At 41.5% G+C, this 21,693-nt stretch overlaps 1 protein-coding gene across 1 annotated transcript in view; it reads left to right on the top strand.

Annotated features, from left to right (window-relative positions):
- Window positions 1–21,693, top strand: part of LOC143357542 (neurotrimin) — a 134,308-nt gene that overhangs the window by 36,787 nt on the left and 75,828 nt on the right. The gene's annotated exons all lie outside the window — the stretch shown is intronic.

The raw sequence follows: 21,693 nt of genomic DNA on the forward strand, positions 1-21,693 counted from the left end.
GTTGGTTTTATTATTTATTTATTTACACTTGGTTTAATTCGAGAATTACATTTCGAATTGAATTTTACAATCTTTGCAGAAGAGGTTGGATCTTTGCCAAAACTTCTCAATTTGGAAGAGAAATTGAAAAGATTTGAAAAGATTCCAATTTGTCCACGTTTCGATTGGAGAAATGAACAACACAGCTTCCTAATGTATTACTTAAATAGACGAAGTTCCTAGTGGTTTACTTGGATTGCTTGATTTTTTCATAAAAAAGATATCCCCCATTTCGCCATACGTGATATTCTTCTGGTTCTTGCAGTTTCCAAGGTATTCGTTCAAATATTTTTCTCGCCTCGAACTTTGAGGGCTGTTTTCATCCCTTCGATACGACGATAGTCGATAAAAAGAATACGTGTCAAATATTTTTCCGAGATCAACTTTCTGCCATAGTTTTGTCACGCCTTTGATACAGTAAAAATCGCATCGCATGCCCGAGGAATCTTTGAGCGAAACATCCGTTCATCCTCTTTCGATGAAGGAACATCTCTGTGACGTCTCTTACTAAATTTGTTACAAATTACAATCGACATGAAAGTCTAGATTACAGTTCAAGTTGAACATTACAGTGCATCATTTTTACTAGAAATTCCCCAAATTACGACAATGTTAGTTCCAGTAAATAGTTCCTGTAAAACCAAGCTTCAGTTAATAAAACGTATCAATAATACACATAACTGTACACTGAAAGTAGAGCATCGATTTTTTTTTTTTTATTAAAAAAGTTACTGTGGACGTTGGTTTTCACAATATTGCATTACTGTAATCGTTAGACCTTTATCCAAAATAAAAATGTTCGGCAACGATTGCAAACAGTGGGAGTTAAATAAAAATTCATTTCATCCCTTGATGGATGTTTCGCATAAAAATCCGCAGTCTATTGATCATTGATAACTTTATTATATCTAATCTACAATATAAATTATGTTCTGCAGTTATTTATTTCAAGGATGCAGCAGAGGCGGGATGATGTAGGTGGCTCGGACAACGAACCACGTAAAATTGGTGCGGCACGTTAACGACGAATATCAACTTGGTATCGGCGAACGCGCCCGGGAACGAATAAATTCGCGGGCGGAAATTATTCGAGCCGCAGCTTAGGAAATGCATTATTCAATTATTTCCCGAAAGAAGTTGTTAGTATGCTTTCAGCGCGCCGCGCGAACCGTTTCCCGCTCTCCCCGGCGCGGCCCCCGTCGGCCGTGTCTTTACAAATTTATGTCCTCGCTGAATGTTGATTGCGTTCGAATTTCAGAAAACTTGCCGGGCCGTGCCGGCCGCTTTTCCAACTTTCTGCGGAGAGTGCTCGTCGACGTCCTATTCAATTTACCCCCGGTCCCTGTTTCCACCGTGTTTTGTAGCATCGATACGCCGATTAGCGCCGCTGCTTCGTTATTGAATTCATTACCGAACTTCCTCCGCTAACCAGCCATTGTACACAGCTCTTTGCGGCTGCAGGATGTCTTTACACGGGAACGTGGTCAACAGAGACTACCGGGTCGAGAGCCCGAGCTTTCCAGACAGTCATCTTACAGTTACTACTGTTCCAGCTTTCCCTCGTAAGCCTTGTCCTCTCGAAACAATCGGCTCGACATTTTGCTTACATTGTTGCGAGCTTCATCGGACGTCGCATAATAGGTTGACCACTTCGTGGCAGCGGTTCGCTGTTGAGCAGCCCTTTTGACCCCAGTCGTCGTACTAGCTTTGAAATAAGCTTTGCCAATTTTACGTCCTGTTCAGTCTGTATCTACCTTTTATTCTAATCAATTTTCCGTGGCCATCAATTTTCAGTTTTAGTCTGCTCAATTGTTCCTCTCTTTGATATAGTACTTGCCAATTAATCTTCAAACCGAGCCTGACTTATTGGATTAATATCTGAAGCACGGCGCATAAGTTCTACAAATAGTTGAGCTTCGTGAAAAAATGTTAGTCCGCGAAAAAACTGTTTGATCTGCGGAAACAGAATTAAATTCCTGAAAAGCTGAAAATGAAGGTAAAGAGGAGGGTCAGAAACAAAAGCAGAATTTCTGCTACTCTGAATTTATCATTTCATTACGTTCGCCTAGCTGGAAAAGAAAAGGTGAGAGTCATCGTTCGTCGAACAAGCGGTTAAATATTTTTGATTAGCAGCGTGCACGTACACCGAATGCGCGATGCTGTTTCTCTATTCATGGTCGGCCATTGACTTTGGCAACGCGATTGTGAAGAGCTGCGGTCGCCACGTTTACGCGATTGTTTGAAGGTTTTATTTCGATGCGGTTCTTTCTCGTAACCGACCGGCAAATTAATTTACCTCGCGAAATTGGCGAAATAGCGACTGTGAAAATTGAATTTAAATAAATAAAACCCGGGACAATTCATCCGCAGCTGCAGAGGCAGGTTAAAACCGCAGATATTGACGTTTTACCGTACATTAATCATGAAAGAGTGACAGAGCCCTTTGAATATAAATCGAAATTATTCACCGGCCGCGAGAACAAAGGGAAAAACAATGGTACCGGGCTCGATAACAATGCGGCGTGCATAGGCGGGTGACCGATGTTATGTAACCGATCGAAAACGTTGCAATATTTATTGTCGCGCTCGCGTATTCCGGTAATGCATTCGCGATTATTAATATTAATTTAGGCCGTGTTTACGCGCGCGAACGCTGTCCGTCCGGTTGCGAGCCGAACGAGGTCAGAAAATGTGGCAAAGGCTCGTTACAAGATTATCACGGCACGAGTCACGCGACCGTCCATTGTACAGTCTGCAGCAGAACAGCGTGGCACCGATATTCCAGCAAAAATTATTTCTTTACGTAAAAACTTTTATGCGCACGCTCAGTATTGGGTCCAGTCTCTTCCGGCATGCTTCCAGCAAATTTCTCGGCGTACAAGACAGAAAGCGACCTCCATATCTTTTTAATTCGACGCACTGCTGACTTCAAACTGCGTGTTCCTCGAAATTTCCGCTCCATAACAGCCCAAACATTTTCTATGAAATGGCGAAGGCGGCACCATGATTTCTCGCCTTCCATTCGGTACAGGATGTTCGACATGCTTCCTTGAAGTTCATCTCGGGAACGTCTGTATTTCTTAGCGACACGAAGGAAACTACAGTTAGCGCTCGTTTAGCAGCGAGCAGTTAAATTCTCCCGAGCGGGGCACTTGTTTTTGTCTCCTTTCTTTACATTGTATTCGTTCTCTACCCTTGTCTGCCGAAGCGACTTCGCCGAGCTCAAGACATTGCCAAGCGAATTGTGGGTCTGACTCGTGTAAATTTACCGAGCACTAGTGTAAAAGGTTTTTGGCGAATGCTTCTTGCGGAGGACTGTATATGTTTAGATTATCAGGGTCCCGAGGTTGATTACGTATCAATAGTGGGAGATATCGCGACCACGCTCTCGTGTTACAGACTGTACATTGCGCGCACGACGAGAGCGAGAGATAGAGAGACAGAGGGGAGAGAGATTAAAAAGCTACGGCTTAATCGGGGAGATTTGAAAATTGTTCAACCCCTCCGTTTCAAATATTCTATCCGGCCGCACCGGCGCGGCGGTGGCGCGCGGACGAAAGTGTACTTGACGAAATTCCGTCGAGAGGCCATTATTCGAGTATTCCCACATACATATTTTCACGGGGGGGAAGAGTCGGCTGGTCGTCGCGGGTACCACGAATTTCACCGCACCCTCGACAACTCGGCATTTCCGAGGACTCTGTACGCCCGGGGCAATGAATAAAACTATCTATTCCCACTATTCGGCCGGCCCCCTTTCCCGTTCGTCCCCATTGTGAGCGCGCCTCCTCCATCCCGATTCTCCCCGTTACTTTTTCCTTTCAATTTCTCGCGCGCGTGCCCCCTTTTGTTCCCCCGCCCCCCTCATCCCCGTCTTCTCCAGATTCTGTCCCGCGGCCCCCGTCCCTCTTTAACTTCCTACTCGTCGTCCCTTGCCTTCTCCGGCCGTTCCTCCGCTGATTTTCTCTCATTCTCTCCACTTTCCCCATCCAGGCTGCCATTGTCTTTCCCTCCGTCCTCCTTAAGAGTGTCAGTCCTCTCTGGCAGCTCCCGCTTTGTGTACCACCGCGTCTGTCTTTACAATTCGCCGGGCGTCCACTGTCTTTCACATTTTTACTCCCGTTCTACCTCGCGCCCATTATCTCCGTCACCTTCCTTACGACACCCTCACTTTTCCGCTATCCTTCAACATCGCACACACAATTTTCCAGCGTCGTCGTTCCGCCGCACCGCGCCTCACCGCACCGCACCGAGCGGCGTCGCGCGCCTACGCCTCCGCCCTACACACACACACACACATACACACACACACATCCTACACCCTCCGTCCTCTACAAGTCCTCACCCCTGTTCCCCTTTCCGCCCTCTCGTTTTCATCTTTTCTATCCACCCCACGGCCCCGACCAACCCTCCTCGCGTCTATCGACTCCCAGAGTCTCTTGCTCTCTCCTCTTTGTCACACCGTCGCCTCCGCTCCTCTTTCACCCCCGTTATTTATCTCGCCTATCCACCCTCTTCAACCCTGTCTCCTCCGCCCCCCGGAGCCCTAGTCGTCCCGCAGTGTATCAGCGTGTCTCTTTCCGTCGTGCCATCCCACACTCCCCCCCCCCCCGCCCCCCAAAGCAGACAGTCAACACCTGCGCTACAACCCTACCTCTTCTGCAACCCCTTCCCACGACGCTGCCACCTATCTACCACCTTCACCTTTATTTCCATCTGTGAGCGCGCGAGCGAGCGTGCGTATATTCCTCCTGTGCGCTGGTGTCGGTATGTATGTTTTTTTTCTCACCCCCTCAAGGGACTACTATTTTTCGACCCTTCTCCAGCCATTCTCCTCCCCTTTTCGTCGTCATTTTTTTGTCTTCCGATTATTCCCTTTTCCCCATCGCCCCCCGCCTCGCCACCTTGTCCTTCCTATATTTCTCCTGTTCCGTCGGATGAAACCGGCGCGGCTTTTTTTCGGTCTGTTCCCAGGAAACGCGCGGATTCGCCGCAACCCTCCGCTTCCCGAGCGTTCAACGATCCCCGGGCTCGTCCCTCACCGCGGCAATAATAGCGTTCGATTGGAAAATAAACGTTCGTTTACCGCGGTCGGTGCCTCGCCCCGTCCCAACCATGATTCCCTCTGTTTCGTGAGCCTGATATATGTGGCACCGTTCTCGTCGACGCTTCGTTTTCACTTCCTCGGACGCGCGCCCTCGTTATTTTCCCTTACCAGAGCGCGGCCCGATATATCGCCCGCCATTATTCAATAAGGCAATGAATCAATTAGCCGGGGGAAAAAACTCTTGCCCTTGTTTCACGGGCCTGTCTTCTTCTGATACTCGAACCTCTTCTTCCTTTTTCTTCGCTCGTTCCCGCGGACCGCGGCGGCTCGATCCCTCCTTTCTTATTACTCTGTTTCTTAGTCTTCTGACCGACCAACCCCTCCCCGCCCTCACCCCTTTTTCTCTTTCGATACCCGACTCGTTCCGGTCGCCGCTGATTTAATAGACACGTGCGAAATATTAGGTCTAGGAAGTTTTGCCCAACTTTACGTAACTGTGTTTTGTACCGGAATTACGCTCATTATTTCTGGATAACTTTGTTTTCTTTATTACCCGCGATCCGCTCTTACCGCCCCCGTTCTTTACAACTGGTGCAATTACTAGCGCACTCCGTCTCAATTTTTACTGCTTCAACTGAAATGATTGAGTATCCAGAACGGTAAGGATAATACATATCCTGATTTCAGATATTGCTCACTGAAAAATAACAGAATCTACACGTGTGTAGATCAGGCTGCTTTGACCCACCCTTATTTTACCACCCTCGCTCTCTTTCAACTGCAATGAAAACGTTGTTGATAAACTAAAGATCATTTTGACTCGCCTCTGTTATTTTCCGTATTCGTTCGTTCATATTTTTACGTATTGATCATATATTAATTCTACTTATTTTTGAAGCATAACGAATATTAAAAAAGAGATATCTAACATATATACTAACTGATTTTAATGAAAAAATTTAATATCTCTTTTTTAACATTGATTATGCTTTAAAAATAAGTGTAATTAACATACGCTCAGTAATTGGAACCCCCACAGTGATTGGCTCCCTTACTAATTGGTTCCCTTAAAAGTGGACAATGTTTTCCGACAGATCTAACATTTTTAAATACTTTTAAGGGACTGTTACGATCAAGAACATGATTAACATCTCGTGCTTTTGTATAGAACATTTTTGGCATTGTACAACCATGTGACGTTAAAAGGTACGTTTGAACGGAAAATTCCAAAAATGAAGAGAAACTCAATATGATTTTTCGCTGTTGTAATTTGAAAAATATTCGAGGTCTGTAAGCTGAAGAAAATCGCATTGAAACATTTGGATCGATATGCAAATATTTTCTTGTTCTTATACTTATGTACACTGAAATGCGAGAATACGGAGGGGATATTTATTAGCAAGTTCGCGGAGCAATTGCGTCAAGAGAAAGATAAAGACGTGTATCAGATGTTGCGACAGGTATGTATACAAGGCTTTGCACTTAAAACTTCACGATCTTCGGAAGTACAATGAAGGAATTGCTAACAGCGCCGCACGCGAAGATACATCGACGTGGCAAGCAAGAAAATAAAAAGAACGTACCGCTTGGTATGCAGCCGAAGCGGCTCGCCTTTTAAAATATTTCTGCAAATGTTGCAGATCGATTTTATGCCCTCAGCGAGGTAATATCGTTTCTGAGGGATGTTACATTCGTTTTACAAGCCCGTCCGCTGAATTTCCTGTCTAGCTTACATAAACCACGATTGTAAGTAACACATAAATCGGAATTCGTCATCTATCAACATGGGTAGTTGAAACATAATATTTACGACTCCTGAACTTTCTACATAAAATTCGAAAGTCCCCTTATCCGTGGATTTCGCAAATTTAATATCGACCCTCGGCATTCTGTCCCATAAATCCGTTCGTGCGTCTTTTTATACAATCGCGTTGAAAAGAATTAAAGTAACAAGATGTGCAATCTGCAAAGTTTGTAAATATTGTCGCTGCAACACTGCGATCACAATTAATTTTTGCGCTATGAGGCACCATTAAAAATTACCATACCATAATTCAGGACAATGTTTACTAAATTTGCTCTTATTGAATAAATCGCAGAACGTTTAAGCGAGGCATGGTCGAATGCGCTGAATTTCGTATACGCCGAAGTAGTGTACGGACGAATAAACAATTACAACAATAGTTTAACAAATAATTTAACGAATGTAGTACAGAATAGAGTTAATATATTAGTTTGAACCTACGCAAATAATTAAAGAAATAAAAACATTTTTATCTGCTCGTTATCGATTACTGAATATTTTCTTGATACATTCATTTCACTGACAGGTAACGCACACAACAACGCGTTCCACATTCTCGCAAATGGAATGAACACGTTCCGGTTGGACAAGACGTCTGTGTTCTCTTGTTAAAATAGCTTCGAGTGCAAAGAGCTAAGTGTTTATTCCGGGTGAAATAGAGCCGAGCAGAATGCAGAAGCGTTAAGGAATTTTAAGGGCGGCGACCTTCGCAGGGGTTAATCCAGTCTACGGGCACGACGGCGACGGCGCATCCGTGCGGAATGATCGAATCGTTGGCCCACCGATCCACCTCGTGAATCAATTTTTTAATCACACAATTACTCCGTCTCGTCTGGCCGTCAATCCCATAATGGGCTCACCGCCGAGCCCATTACTACCATCGTCACTTCGTTAAACTTCTGGTCGAACTCTGGCCAGTGTTATTCTTATTTCCCGCGTCTCGTTTGCGATCCCCGCCGATTATTCTCCAACGGATGACCGTAACTTTGCCGCCGGTGTCTGCTCCTTTCTTCTCGACCGATCACCCCCGCCCCGACATCCTCGCCTGTGCACCGAATGAAAAATTGTTATCACCCCGCGATAGCCCTCCCTGTACGGCGCAACCCTTATCCCGTGATTTTTCTTCCAACTTACACGGTTTGGAAAATATTCAATGTAGAGGACAGGTGACGCGAGAGGGACATTCCTCTATTCTGAATAAAATGAGAAAGAATTGGAGGACCGTTCTAAGGGATCGCTAGTAATGTTCAAGTTCGCAGGAAAAGAGCCAAACTGTTGGGCCGGAACGAAAGTTTATAGCGTTTTTAAATCAAGATTCAATGAAATTCTTTTCAAATTTTCATTTTTCTTTTTAACCCTTTGCACTCGGCGCTATTTTCATATTAAAACTAGATTTCTCTTCCGTATTAGAATATTTTCATTTTATTCATACGAAACTGATCCGATTACCATAATATTCATACGTTTAGTAATCTATTCAATACAAATTTTGTACTGTAACAAAAATATTTTGTAATTTCTTTGAAATAATGCCACAATAATTTCTAGTGGTGCTTGAGAATCACCAATCGAGTGCAAAGGGTTAATAACGTTTACCCAAAGAAATAAGTTTGTAGAATGGACGCTTCATGGATGCATCTTTACAATCTTAAGACTTGTGAATTATGTAATTAAAACCCGTCATTTCCACGAGTCCCGTAAACCTAATATTAAATATATTACGATAAGTTTTCCTGTATGGTTTAGGAAATGTTTGATTTAGTGGGCGGGTGACGTGGAGGACATTTTAAAAAACATTAATAAAAAGGTATCGTTCTAAAAAATAATTCTGGCTAATAATATTCTTATCTGCAACAAGAAAGCTAAATTATTGAAGTAGAATTTTATCATTTTTGCTTTACGATTGAAAAAATACTCAATGTAGAGAACAGTCGATATAAAAAATAAGGACACTTCTGGTTTGAACAAAATTGCTAAAAAATTCGAACATTTTAAAAAATCATTTTAATGTTCGTATTTGGAACAAAAAAGCAGAACCATCGAAGGACCATTCGGTAGGATCATTTTTGCTTTACGGTTGAACAAATTTTTAATGTAGAGAACAAGTGATATGAAAAACGAGGACCCTCTTCTATTTTCAACAAAATTGCTAAAAAATTAGGGGACCATTCTAAAGCATCATTCATGCTAATAATCCTCGTGTTGGGAACTAGAGAACCAAATTTTTAAAGGACCATTCTAAAGGGCTATTATTTCTAATAGTATTCACATTCGTGACAAGAGTGTTGAGCTATTAAAAAATCATTCTAAAGGATTATTTTTACTTTACAGTACACTGTTTCATTTAATATAGCATGTCTCCAATACAGAAGTGGAAATAATTTAATGAAGACAAGTCGTACATTCACTTTAATATGCAACATCGTGCGTTATTGATTTTGCCTCGTTAATTGTCTCGCTGTTGTATTGCACACACGTACCGGTTACTTCATTTATTGGATATTAACTGTACAATAATAAAGTCATTGTTTCACTGAATTATTTAATAATTCGCCTTATTAAAAACCTTGTATTTCATATAATTTATCTCATCCCTTTTCTTTTTTGAACAACTTGGCAGTCAACATGTTAAACGATTTGACCTTATAAATATCGAGTATTAACATAAATAAGTTTCAGTATATTCGGTATCTATTTTTATTTATCAATAAATTACAGACTTAAATTAAATCAATTGTACTTTCGGATGAAGTGACTGGTTCCTAATTTTCTCTTCCACAATTGTTGAAATTATAAAAATGTTTCCATCAGAACCTTTCCATCGAGCTTCCTTATTGAAGCATATATTACAATAAAAATTGTACGAAGTCTGAATAAATGTAGTCTTCTCATTATTACAAAGCAGTATAGTAGGCAATTACTCGGCAATAGCTATTTAGCTTATTACTCGGCAATTCTGGTATTAACAAAACTATCAACGAACACAGTGCAAAGCCAGCGTTATCGAGTGGAAACACATTCGGCCAGTGAACTTTCTTGCGGATCTGGTTTCGCCTAACCAACAATTTCTCTGGCGAAAGGTTGGGGTAGTCTGCAAACGAATTTTCGGATTGGAGGCACGCGCTTGACAACAGTTCTTCCGGTTTTGCTGTTGTTCGGCGAGGGGCGGGGGCAATCGTCGGTCGGCCCGGGGCCGAAACTCATCAACATCGCTGGCAAATGAATTGAGTGAAATTGTTGACGCGGTAGTATCGAATACTTTGCCGCCATCGGCGCTTATAAACGCTCCGGGAATCTGTTCAGCGCGCTGGTGGAAGCGCGGCCGGGCGCCCCAGGAATTTGATCAATGCGCCGCGATCGAAAGTGGCCCCTGTTTGCGACCGGCTACGCTGCTCTCGGCCGTTCAAAGTTTCGCCGCGGCAAAGAGATGAACGCGTTCCGATCCGACATGGGTCGCCGATCTGGGTCACGATATATACCGGGCTCTCCCGCGGGGTCATACACTCGGTGTCTCGCCGAGCTCCACCATCTTGACCCTCCATCATACCCTAAAAACTGTTACGCGAGCCACCATCGAGTATAAACCGATATTTTGTTGTGTTCCGCCAGGAAAGTTCTCCATTATTATTATTATCTATTATAACGCCTTGCCTCTCGGCTTTGACGAGGACTCCCCCTTACACAACTTCGTACGATATAACAAAATACTTAATTTTAGTCAGGGCAGTTCAGTACATAGTTCGTCAATATAAAGAGGACTATAATGCGGTGATAACAGTTTTCTTTGTAGGTGAAAGAATTTCGGAGATTTCAAGGTCGCCTTCAAATTCAAAAGGGAAAAAATGCGACACTTAAACGTCGCATAATTAATACCGTGTAACACTATGGCTACGGAGAGAATAGATATGTGTACGTAGAGAAGGATTTCTTTTGGGATGATTGCTTAAAACAAGCTCTTAAGCTCTCTCTTGTTACAGCATAATCACTGAGAATCTTATTAATAGGTTTCCGGTAGATAAAACGCTAAAGAATCTTTTACAATGGGTAAGTGGAGAAGATTGTGATCCTCCGTGAACTTTTTCGTTTAAGCTTCTTACAATAGATTTCTTGTGTGAGAAAGATTATCATTTGTTCGTGAAGAAATATTTACAATTGTCGAAGATTTAGCTGCTTTCGTAGAAGTAAATTTCGGGGAACGTTCTTCGTACGGTGACCACCGCAGGTTCGTAACAGAATTACATACATTCAAAAATGCAAAGAGGTTCGTTTCACAGAAAAGTCTCTACAAAAGGTACGAGGATTAGTTTAATCTTTGAAATTAGTTGAAAAAATCTGAGGTAAACCAGGTCAGTGGTTTTTACGTAATTCACATATGCGTTTTATGTTTCCGGTCGGTTTAATGTCAATGCAGTGGTTAGCCCTAGTCTAACTTTGCGGATCCAGATCGGATTAACTTAAAACTTTCGGAAGATATACTCACTATTAACCAATTAGCTGATGCGACCTCTTTGAAAAATGTGTACTTAAATTGCGTCGCACAAATTAATCAGCTAGCTGTTTTCGACGTGTATACTCGTCACGACACAAAATATTGCCATTTCTTCGTGACGTTTATTTGACTCGAATAGAATCCTTTAATATTCTAAACCTTTTTCAACGTACCTAAGTTACATAAACATCTCTCTTGTTGACCATGTAAAACAAATAAAAGGAAAACGTGATTGAATCAGTCCATGCTCGGCGAAACAATTTTTACAATGTCAGGGATTTCGTTGAAAATGAAATATGTGGTGCACGTACAGGAAGAGAGAGAGAGAGAGAGAAAGAGAGGGTGGGTTTAAGTCATCAATTAGCTGGTTTTGAAACTGTTCAGGAAATACTGACGTTCGTACAAAATTTTGCAATTTTCGCCCACCTTTCAGCACGCCTGAGCTCCTGAATTTTTATCTCGTAAAATGTTCGGTCGAAAATCGTGAAAAATTGAAAACACGAAAGAACGGAGATTTCTTATAAAATTCTGTATAATACAGTTTTTTTAAATTAAAAACTTCAGGTTGACGTTATTTATATTTTTACGGAAACGCGACGTACTGTCAAAACTACGGTACCACAAATTTTTTGAGACCTCTTGACATGGTGCACCTGTGTACTATAAATGGTTCAAAGTTACAGTCAGTACTGAATAATGTTTATTTAAAAAATTCGCGTAACACAACCGATGTAATAAACGCATTGGTCGACGAATAAAAATAGTATCAAAATCAGTTCGATAATGAAAAAACTAATAAATCACAGTGCAAGGGGTTAACGGAAGAAACGAATTTTTATTTGTGATTCAGGAGCTTGCGATTGATACAGAACATTTTTATAGTGCATAAAGATCCGCGATCGTGTACGGTCGACGTGGCAGTAGCTTGGTTAATAAACGAAAAGAAGATGGCAAAGGTAACGGGGGTTATTTATGTTACGACTGAATAATTCTGGTCCTGGGAGGGTCGATCCGGAATATTAAGCCTGTTGTGGCAGTTTCGTGTTCCATTGAGAATTTTATCGTCGCGGGACGGAAGCGCTATTGTTCGGTTCAAAGAGTCCGATTAGAATAGCCATATATTTGTTAGTTTATGGGTGGACTGTAAGTGTCCGAGCAGTTTCTGGACGTTAGGGGAAGGGGGGGTGCGGTGTACGTGGCAAAGGTGGAGCCAGGCATTGTAAAAGGGCCAGACGGGCGGGCGATACTTGACTGGTACGGGCTCGACGGTGAACGGCCATAGATCATGATACGGATCTGCGCAAGATGGAGCGGTTCCTCGGTTAGCCGAAGCTAATACGTCGACGGGGGAGCCACGCGGTAAATAATCGACGGCGACGCGACGATGTGGTGGTAGACAAATACGCCGGACACGCTGTTTTATTCTAGGGTTTATAGCCCGGTTTGTCCGCCGGCGCACCGCGCCCGAATAGATCGCGATAGTGAGTTATTGTTTCGTGGTTCTTGTCTTCGTGTAACAACGGGATAAGGCTGATCCAACGGGCGAAGGCTGATTTTGCCACGGCCACGATTAATTCGAGATGCGGAAGCTTTTTTTACGCGGGCTTTTGTGCCGCCGAGAATTATCGTTGTTGTTACTCTCGAATTGAGTTCTTCCACGCTCGCAATCAGCCGGCGTAATATACCGTTTCAACCCTTTTACCGCTGTCCGAAATACAGTGTATCCAAAAAATATTTCAACAACGAATCTCCCATTCTCGATATTTGAACTGTGTGATCATTACGTTGAAAAAACATAGTACAACAATACGCCTGGATTCATTTTCGTCCGTCGTTTATTTTCATTGATCATATTTTTGGAAGGCGCAGCGTCCGGGGAACTGAAAACACATTTTTTTGTTCGAAACTATTACGAGTTGAAACAACATCTGTATTATAGAAACGTGAAAAATGATTGAAACATTTTTCCCGCGACTGGAACCGCCGCGGGTTTGGAGATTGAATCTTTCCCTTTACAGCGCACGCTGAAATTGTTGCAAAAGGGAAAATTCGATCTTCATATCTGTAATAGATTCATTCAGAAAAAATTTTTTGATCCTTTTACCGACGATCCAATTTGTAGAATTTTCGACTAGAAACGTGTCCTCGGTTTTTTCTCTGTTACGTCGTGCGCAAATATCCTAGAAAAAATGTACTTTGGCGTGCGAATGTAGAAGCTTCGATCTTTAAAAACAGTCCAAATTTATTAGTGCACTATTTCTTTTTTAACGAAATTATCACAGTTAATATATTGACAATTAAGTCATTTTTGACTCACACCAGAGTCGTCAGATCAGGGGAATTGACTCGAAATGAGGGGAATACAGTTACCCTCTCTTTGCCATTGCCGGATTAGCCACGGCGCAGGCGCACTACGTCACGTGACGGGGAAAGGTTAAAGTTACTACAAATGGCGTCAGAAGTCACCCCTTCCAAGGAAACACAACATTTTTCGGACACCTTGTATAATATGTGCGAAGAGAAACGCATGTTTGAAGAATAATCACATCCGACGGAATATATAAATTTCAACCTGTTCCATCGTTTTAAATTCAATCGCCACATACTATTGACGTTTGTAGATAAAGTATAATGGTATATTTCGCTTTTGTTTGTAATACACGGTTGTTGTGAAACTGAAATGAAGTTTTTAATGCGTGAGATTAAACAAGAGGTAAATAATTCCATTCGTTGTGTATTACGCATCACAGAGGCGTAATTATTTCGTTCATTGTTTTAAAATATTCAATCTTTAATCAACAGAAAATTGAAACACGTCCTTACTTTTGTATGTTGTAACACTTTCACAGAAAATTTACGGATGTAGTAGAATATTTTACTGAAACTCGGAATAAAATTAATTAATGAAATACATATAATCCGCAGAACCATTAGAAGGGATCTTCCAAAGAAATTAATTATACGTAATTACTTTGCAAGTAGTATTTTGAATATATCAGATGTTACCGAACTTTTTTTCGACTTTTCAATTTTTTCTTTTTTCATGTTTGCATTAGGTTCGCATCGTGAATCACTGATATAGCTCACGGTATTAAATCTCGATAATTATTTAATGCAAACTGATGTCAATAAATTAGCACTATATTCTGCTACGCGGGATCGTATGATCCTTTACAAGTTGGGGTGAAATATTACTACGATTATAATCGGTATACGATTTGTAATTACACATCAGCATTACAATGGCATGGATCCCTATTGAATCACCATGAATCATAATGCTCGACAATGCGATCGGTAAAGTTTCAAATATTACCTTCTAAAATATTCATAGCGATTCCCGTCGTCGTTCAGCAACAGGTTGATTTTGCTTCGTTGTCTGATCTATTATAGGTTATACTACTTTAACAGAGACACCGCGGGACGTGACTAGCCTGACGCATCAAATTGCTCATAAATTATTTCGACAGGACTGTTTAACTATTGCGTTGCACTAACCGGAAACGAAACGATACATTCGAGGCATTTTTGGTTAATATGCTGCTGTTTAACGAAGACAGCTATAGTCGTAAAATGTTTCCTGAGATCGTGCTCGGTATTACGACCTGATTGGTCTGACAACAATAATCTTAACGCGGAGCCAGGAAAATGTATAATACGAAAAAGGTAAAAGATATTATCAAACTTCAATGTTCAAGTTTCCAGTTTAGATGAAAAATGCAGATTTGTAGAACAGCGAGAAAAAAAGTGACTTACATGTATACTTCTGTTGACACAACTTCGAGTTTAAAACCACTCTTTACAAATGAACACCATCGTAGCCACACCAGAAGCTATTATAAACGTAATTTGAGTGACAAAGTTCCATGGCTTTTTACGTCTAACAATGTACCGAACGGAACGTTCTAGAAAACCAACAAAAAGCAAAGAACAGAAAGGACAGCTACCCGTATTTTAAATTTCATAACGCGAGTCAAAGAGTCTGAAGCTTCTGTTAAAAAATAGATCTCAAGGTCGATATACGAAGCTATTATTTTTCAAAACATGATAGAGGACTGTGGTTGAAAATAACAACTGTTCTTTCTATTTCTCGCGTTCTTTCAACTTCGTAGAAAACTTCGCTAGACTTTTCGGAACTATCCGAAAATAGTGCTTAGCCGGGTATCCCCAACGAAAAATTCATTTTTTACGGTTTTGGCCAGGATTTCGCGATTTGGAAACACTGTGCGACACACGGTTGCGCAACTCGAACGCGCGAAACGGTTTCGTAAAAGCGAGCATCGCGAGGATCGTTCTCATTAAAATTACATAAAATTCCGCCGGTTGTTAACGATCGAGTTGCACGCTCGCGATTCCGCTTCTATTTCGTCTGGTTGCGTCCGCGGAACACCCTGGCTTAATTGCCGTCGTTTCGACGCGCGTACCTCGATTCCGCAAAAGGGAGAAAGACGTCGAATAATTCAACGTCACGACCGAACGCGCGAAAACACCGTCGCGCAAAAACACAAACGGCGACGGCACGGTGGAGGGGGGGGGGGGTAGCACCGTGTCCTGGGGAAAATCTGAAACGGAACGGCTCGGGTCGCGACGCATTAAACATTCACCGTTGCGTTTAACGTCTCGACAAACGGCCGTTCTATTAACCCCGCAAAAGGCGCATTGTCTTTTAGTCTGCCGAACGCCGGCTGCCTCGGATTCAGCGCGATTTTCGTGCGTTTCCCACGTGCGAATATTTCCGTGAAATAGATAGCTTCGGATAGAGAAAGGGGTGGTCCCATAGTTTTATAGTTTTTCCTGAAATCTTAGAATTATTGCTTAAAATGTAAAAGAAGGAAATAGACGAAAAATAATGTCATTGAATTTAACATGTATTATGAAAATATTATTTTTGGACCTCTTCCGAAAATGAGGGTAAAATGACTCCCTGACGGAAATCGCACGAATTCATTGTTTTTGGTAACGGGATTTTTCACGTCAACGGGATGTAAAGGAAACAAATACTTTCGTTTATATTCTCGCTCGATGTGCACTCATTATGCGCCCATCATTTACATGCGAGGCATTGAATTCATATTTCTCCATGTTGGTCTATGGAATAACGACTTCAACAAAATATGCATTTGCATCGTCGAAATATAAATTATTTCGTTCGTACACGTCATATTAATCATGTCACGTCATCTTTGGAAATATCAGACATCAAGTAATTTCATTTATGAATATCGATTCTATGTACCTCTTATCGAGTATATTCCAGCACAGAATAATTTATTTAATTCGCAAGAAATAGTTTTTTTACGAGACGACGAAAGTCTTTTGGTGAAGAATTTTTTGAAGAATTTCTGCTGACGTTTGTTAGCAGAAACAATACATTGTCTCGAGTGAACTTGTCTCCCTACATATGAATGCAGAAGACACAACAAATTATACAATTCTCCGTCGTTTGTTGTGATATCAACAATTACAATGGGGGCGTATTATCAGCAGGGGGTATAGTACCAACTCCTTCCTGTAAAGGCCGATTAATTAACTGGTGGTACAACCGAAAACAGGATGATTCTACATGAAACAAAAATGATTTTACTCAACAATCGATCTGTAGTAATTGGCAACAGCGTTATTCTATACAATAATTGGGACTAATGTAACCGGGATGTTTTGTTTGAAAGGATCCGTGCGCGTAGCAACAGAAACCTCAGCAAAATACGTATAAATTTGTATACGTAGACCATATGGTTATTAATCCATTGTATTACTACATTCAGACAGGCTCGTGACGAATATTTCATCAATACGTATTTATAATTTTAAGTAAACGATTTCATTTAAAAAGCCTTTGTATTTCTTCTATAGAATTTCCCCCTGTTTTCTCGCCTCTTTGCAGACAAAGTATTCAGGCAAAAAGTTCTTTAAATAGATATCCCAGTGTTCCATTCTCCAAATTAAGAATAATCCGATTTAGATATTAAATGCTGATGAGTTAATCTAGTATAGTCTGTTCTTAATTTGATTAACAGAATTCTGTTTGTTTCATTCGGTGAAATGGCTGGATTTGGAGAGAAGATGTTCGTTCTCATTTCGTGAAGTTGGTTTTTGGTATTTATCCATTCTTAATTAGCATCCGCATTAAATTGGTATTACAGAGGCTAGTTATTTCGGTAAAAGGGGCATTTCTAAAGATATTTTAGAACGAATGTCAGGTTTCGCATTCTCGAAGGCGATTTCATGTTTCATGAAAATGTGAGAAAACACTTTGTAATGCACCGTATTCCCCTTTCCTCAACATTATTAGAAATGCATAACCGTTCGATAGCTTATCAGGCTTATCAGGAAAACGTTCTGTGCAAAGTTTCAATCCTCCGCCTTAATCGAAAAGCTGGTTACGGGAAAAAATCGGATTATCAGCTTCGTTAGTCTATTTTCCGCACTTAATTGCATGTAAAAGTTCCGGAAAAAATCTGACACATTGCAACTACCGAGAGACGACAGGGAATCCGTAAACTCTGATCGTGAAAAATTAAAAACACGACAAAACGACGATTTCTTATGTCAGTTCGAAACGAACGCCATTTCTATTTTCCCACAAGCGACGTATTATCAAAACTCGGCTGCCTGAATGTTTCCAGAGCTTTCAGCAAGGTTCGTTAAACAAAAAAGAAAAAAAGAAAAAATAAACTGAAAATCGGCTCAGTAGAAAACGTTTCGAGCCATTCATTGAGGTAAGAATAAATAAAGTGAACAGTTGGTATATGCAAAACTGGATCTACATAAATCAATAAACTCGCAGGGAACCGTACCGGTAGAGAGTAATATTATTCCTGTATTATTCCCATGCATGACAAAGCGCAGAAAATCCAGATCCCGGCAACATGATCCTTTTTTTTTTTTTCATTTAAATTATCAGTCCAAAGCCGAGCGCCTATATTTTTCTATCTGTGTACCTATATTTTTTTTTATCTGCGCAGCAATATTCTTTTTATTCGGTGGGGGATACGGGTCGCTCGTGACCCGGCACCGGCGGAGGGAAGAGGAGGAGGGGCGCGAGGGTTAATATTTGCGGAGAGCTCGACGAATGAAAATGTAGCCGACATTCCCGTGGCCTCGCCGTTAATATCGCGCGTTATAGTTAACCGGCCGCGTTCGTTTGCCGGCGCGCTGAATCAGAAACGGGTCCCGTCGCGGCCGGGCAAATTTACACTGGCCGTAGCCCGTTTCTTTATTCCGAGTAATTAAAAATACTAACGCGGACGTCGCGAGTAAACGCGTCGTCGGCTCGTCGCGCGGCAGAGAGGTAACGAAACGAGCAACGATGTCAACGCGAACAACGTGTGCCCGCGATTCGAAACACCGTGTGCCCCTATGAAAAAGACCCCCCCCCCCCAGTGTAATTCAATATTGTTCGTCCTTTTGCCTGCCATTTCATATTCTAAACAGACCCGCGAATGCACGGCCGAGAGGAACGTCGGTACAAACTTTCTACGGTATTTTAAACAAACGTTACCGAATGTGAACGAAGGCTAAATAGTTCGATCAAATTCTACTTAATAGTAGCGGACTCTGGAACATAATCTAAACATAAACGAACACTGAACAGTTTCTACAGATTCTTTACATACCGAACGCATTCTACAGTACTTCAAACAAACTCTATTAAATGGGGATCAATACTCAACACTTTCTACACATTTTTCATATAATAAATACGAAGGCTAAATAGTTCGATCAAATTCTACTATGAGAAATAGTACCGGACTCTGGAACATAATCTAAACGTAAACGAACACTGAACAGTCTCTACAGATTCTTTACATACCGAACGCATTCTACAGTACTTCAAACAAACTCTATTAAATGGGGATCAATACTCAACACTTTCTACACATTTTTCATATAATAAATACGAAGGCTAAATAGTTCGATCAAATTCTACTATGAGAAATAGTACCGGACTCTGGAACATAATCTAAACGTAAACGAACACTGAACAGTTTCTACAGATTCTTTACATACCGAACGCATTCTACAGTACTTCAAACAAACTCTATTAAATGGGGATCAATACTCAACACTTTCTACACATTTTTCATATAATAAATACGAAGGCTAAATAGTTCGATCAAATTCTACTATGAGAAATAGTACCGGACTCTGGAACATAATCTAAACGTAAACGAACACTGAACAGTTTCCACAGATTCTTTACATACCGAACGCATTCTACAGTACTTCAACCAAACTCTATTAAATGGGGATCAATACTCAACATTTTCTACACACTTTTCATATAATAAATATATATTATACAGTACTTGAAACAAACCCAATTAAACGTGAACCAATACTCAACACTTTCTACACATTTTACAACACTTCACACAAGCACTACTAACAAGGGACATTACCCAAGTGTAACGCGCCGATTTCAATGATGCAGGATATAGTTTCTTGAAAAATATTTGACACGTATTTTTTTTATCTGCAATGATCCATAGGGGGTGGAAATAGCCCTTAAAGTTGGGGTGAAAACCTATTTTTGCTAATATCTCGGGAACTAGAGGACAATGAATTTTTTTTAAATTTGCGTGTTCTTTTTAATTTTGAGATTGAATTTCTCAAAGGCGAGCGTTGAAAATCCACAAGAAACAAAATACTGATTACCGGAGCCTGAAAACAGGTGTTTTACAGTGTATCAGTAACGAGTTTAAAAAAACAGCTAGGAACGATCGATAAAAATCCGCGGGCGGTTAATAGCGGGATAAAATCATGTCGGAACGCGACACGGTATTTTTGTGCGCGGAGCGTTCCGTTCGAAAGCTTTCGGATACTTTCACGTCTGGCGGTAGCTCTTTTTCAGTGTAAACAATTTATTACGCGAACTTCGAAAAGGGGCCTGTTTACCGTTGGAAAATCCGCGCAGCCATACGAGCAGCCGGCGATCGCGGCCCGATCGTTCGTATTCGTTAACGAACTACAATCATCCACGCCTGCAAATTTCCAATTACTCTTACTCGTTTCTCGCGCGCATGATATTTCACCGCGTTTCACAAATGAACTCTCCGCGGTCGTTTGTAACTCGCATGCGAAATAAACGTTGGCGGCTGGCCGGCGGACCGGCGCGAACGTAAGCGGAAATAATTTAATTCGGTTGGGAGGGAAACGCCTCTTCGTGTTCCCCCCTTTTATTTTTGACTCGCTTTTTTTGACCTCCATTTTCGTTCGTTTTGTTTTCTCTTCCTTTTTTCGGGAGTGTTCGCGCGAAAAAATAAGAGAAAGGACCCACAGCCGGGTGATTCGGAGATCGAATGAAAGTCGACGGGTCGTTGCACAGGTTTTACGCGAATCTAACGACACCCGGCCGTTGCAATCGAATATTCAATTTTTTCGCAGTTTTATTGTCCGACACTCGAGGTCCTTTGTTCAACGGAACGAAAACTGCGAGCTAGGAATTCCATCGGAGCGCAGATTTTTCGAGCCTTATCGGATTTTATCGAGCCCCGGCGAATTTGCTGTGTCGGACTCTCGCCCGATGATTTTGGGAATCTATTTTGTTCGATGCAACCGTAATAAACGGGCGAACCTGCGTAAAGGAACGGCAGTAACAACTGATAGGCCTGACTTATTAGGCCTGTTGGCGATCGATTTGCTTGACAAAATTGGTGACACTCCAATTAAAAAAAAAAAACCCACTGTCTCTAGAAACTGTGGAATACGTCGACCAACGGGGACGAATGTTATTGAAATAGTTCTCGGTTTTGATGGAAAATAATTTCAACCAGGTGAATAAAATAAAAGGTCAATTCCCCTGATCCGAACCAGAGCCGTCGGATCAGGGGAATACAGTTACCCTCTCTCGCTCTCTCCTAATACCGGATTAGTCACGTGATATTGTGATACATGCACGACAGAGACAACACGCGTCACGTGACCGGGCGGTGGCAGAAGCGTGGGGAATAGGGGATGGTACAGTGGGGAGACAAGTCTTAATCCGGCGACTCTGCCCCGAACCATGTAGGATTAATTTTACCCCGACGATTATCCATCCACAAATACAATATTTGAATAAAAACGCACTTTAACCTCGTGTTTCCCCGATCCAAATAAAAGAAAGATTTATTTTTTAAAAATGTAAACGACTTACCTCTATAAACACAAGCATCATCTGAAAATAGCAGTTTTAAAACTGCTGGGATTAACATAACCCGGCCTGGTTCGCGGTTAATTAGGGCTGTGCGTGATCTGCTTGCTTGGACAAATTGGCAACACCGTTCAAAAATAAACCACTGTCTGTAGAAACTGTGGAATACGTCGACCAAC

Source organism: Halictus rubicundus, chromosome 9, assembly GCF_050948215.1.
Source record: "Halictus rubicundus isolate RS-2024b chromosome 9, iyHalRubi1_principal, whole genome shotgun sequence".
Lineage (NCBI taxonomy): Eukaryota > Metazoa > Arthropoda > Insecta > Hymenoptera > Halictidae > Halictus > Halictus rubicundus.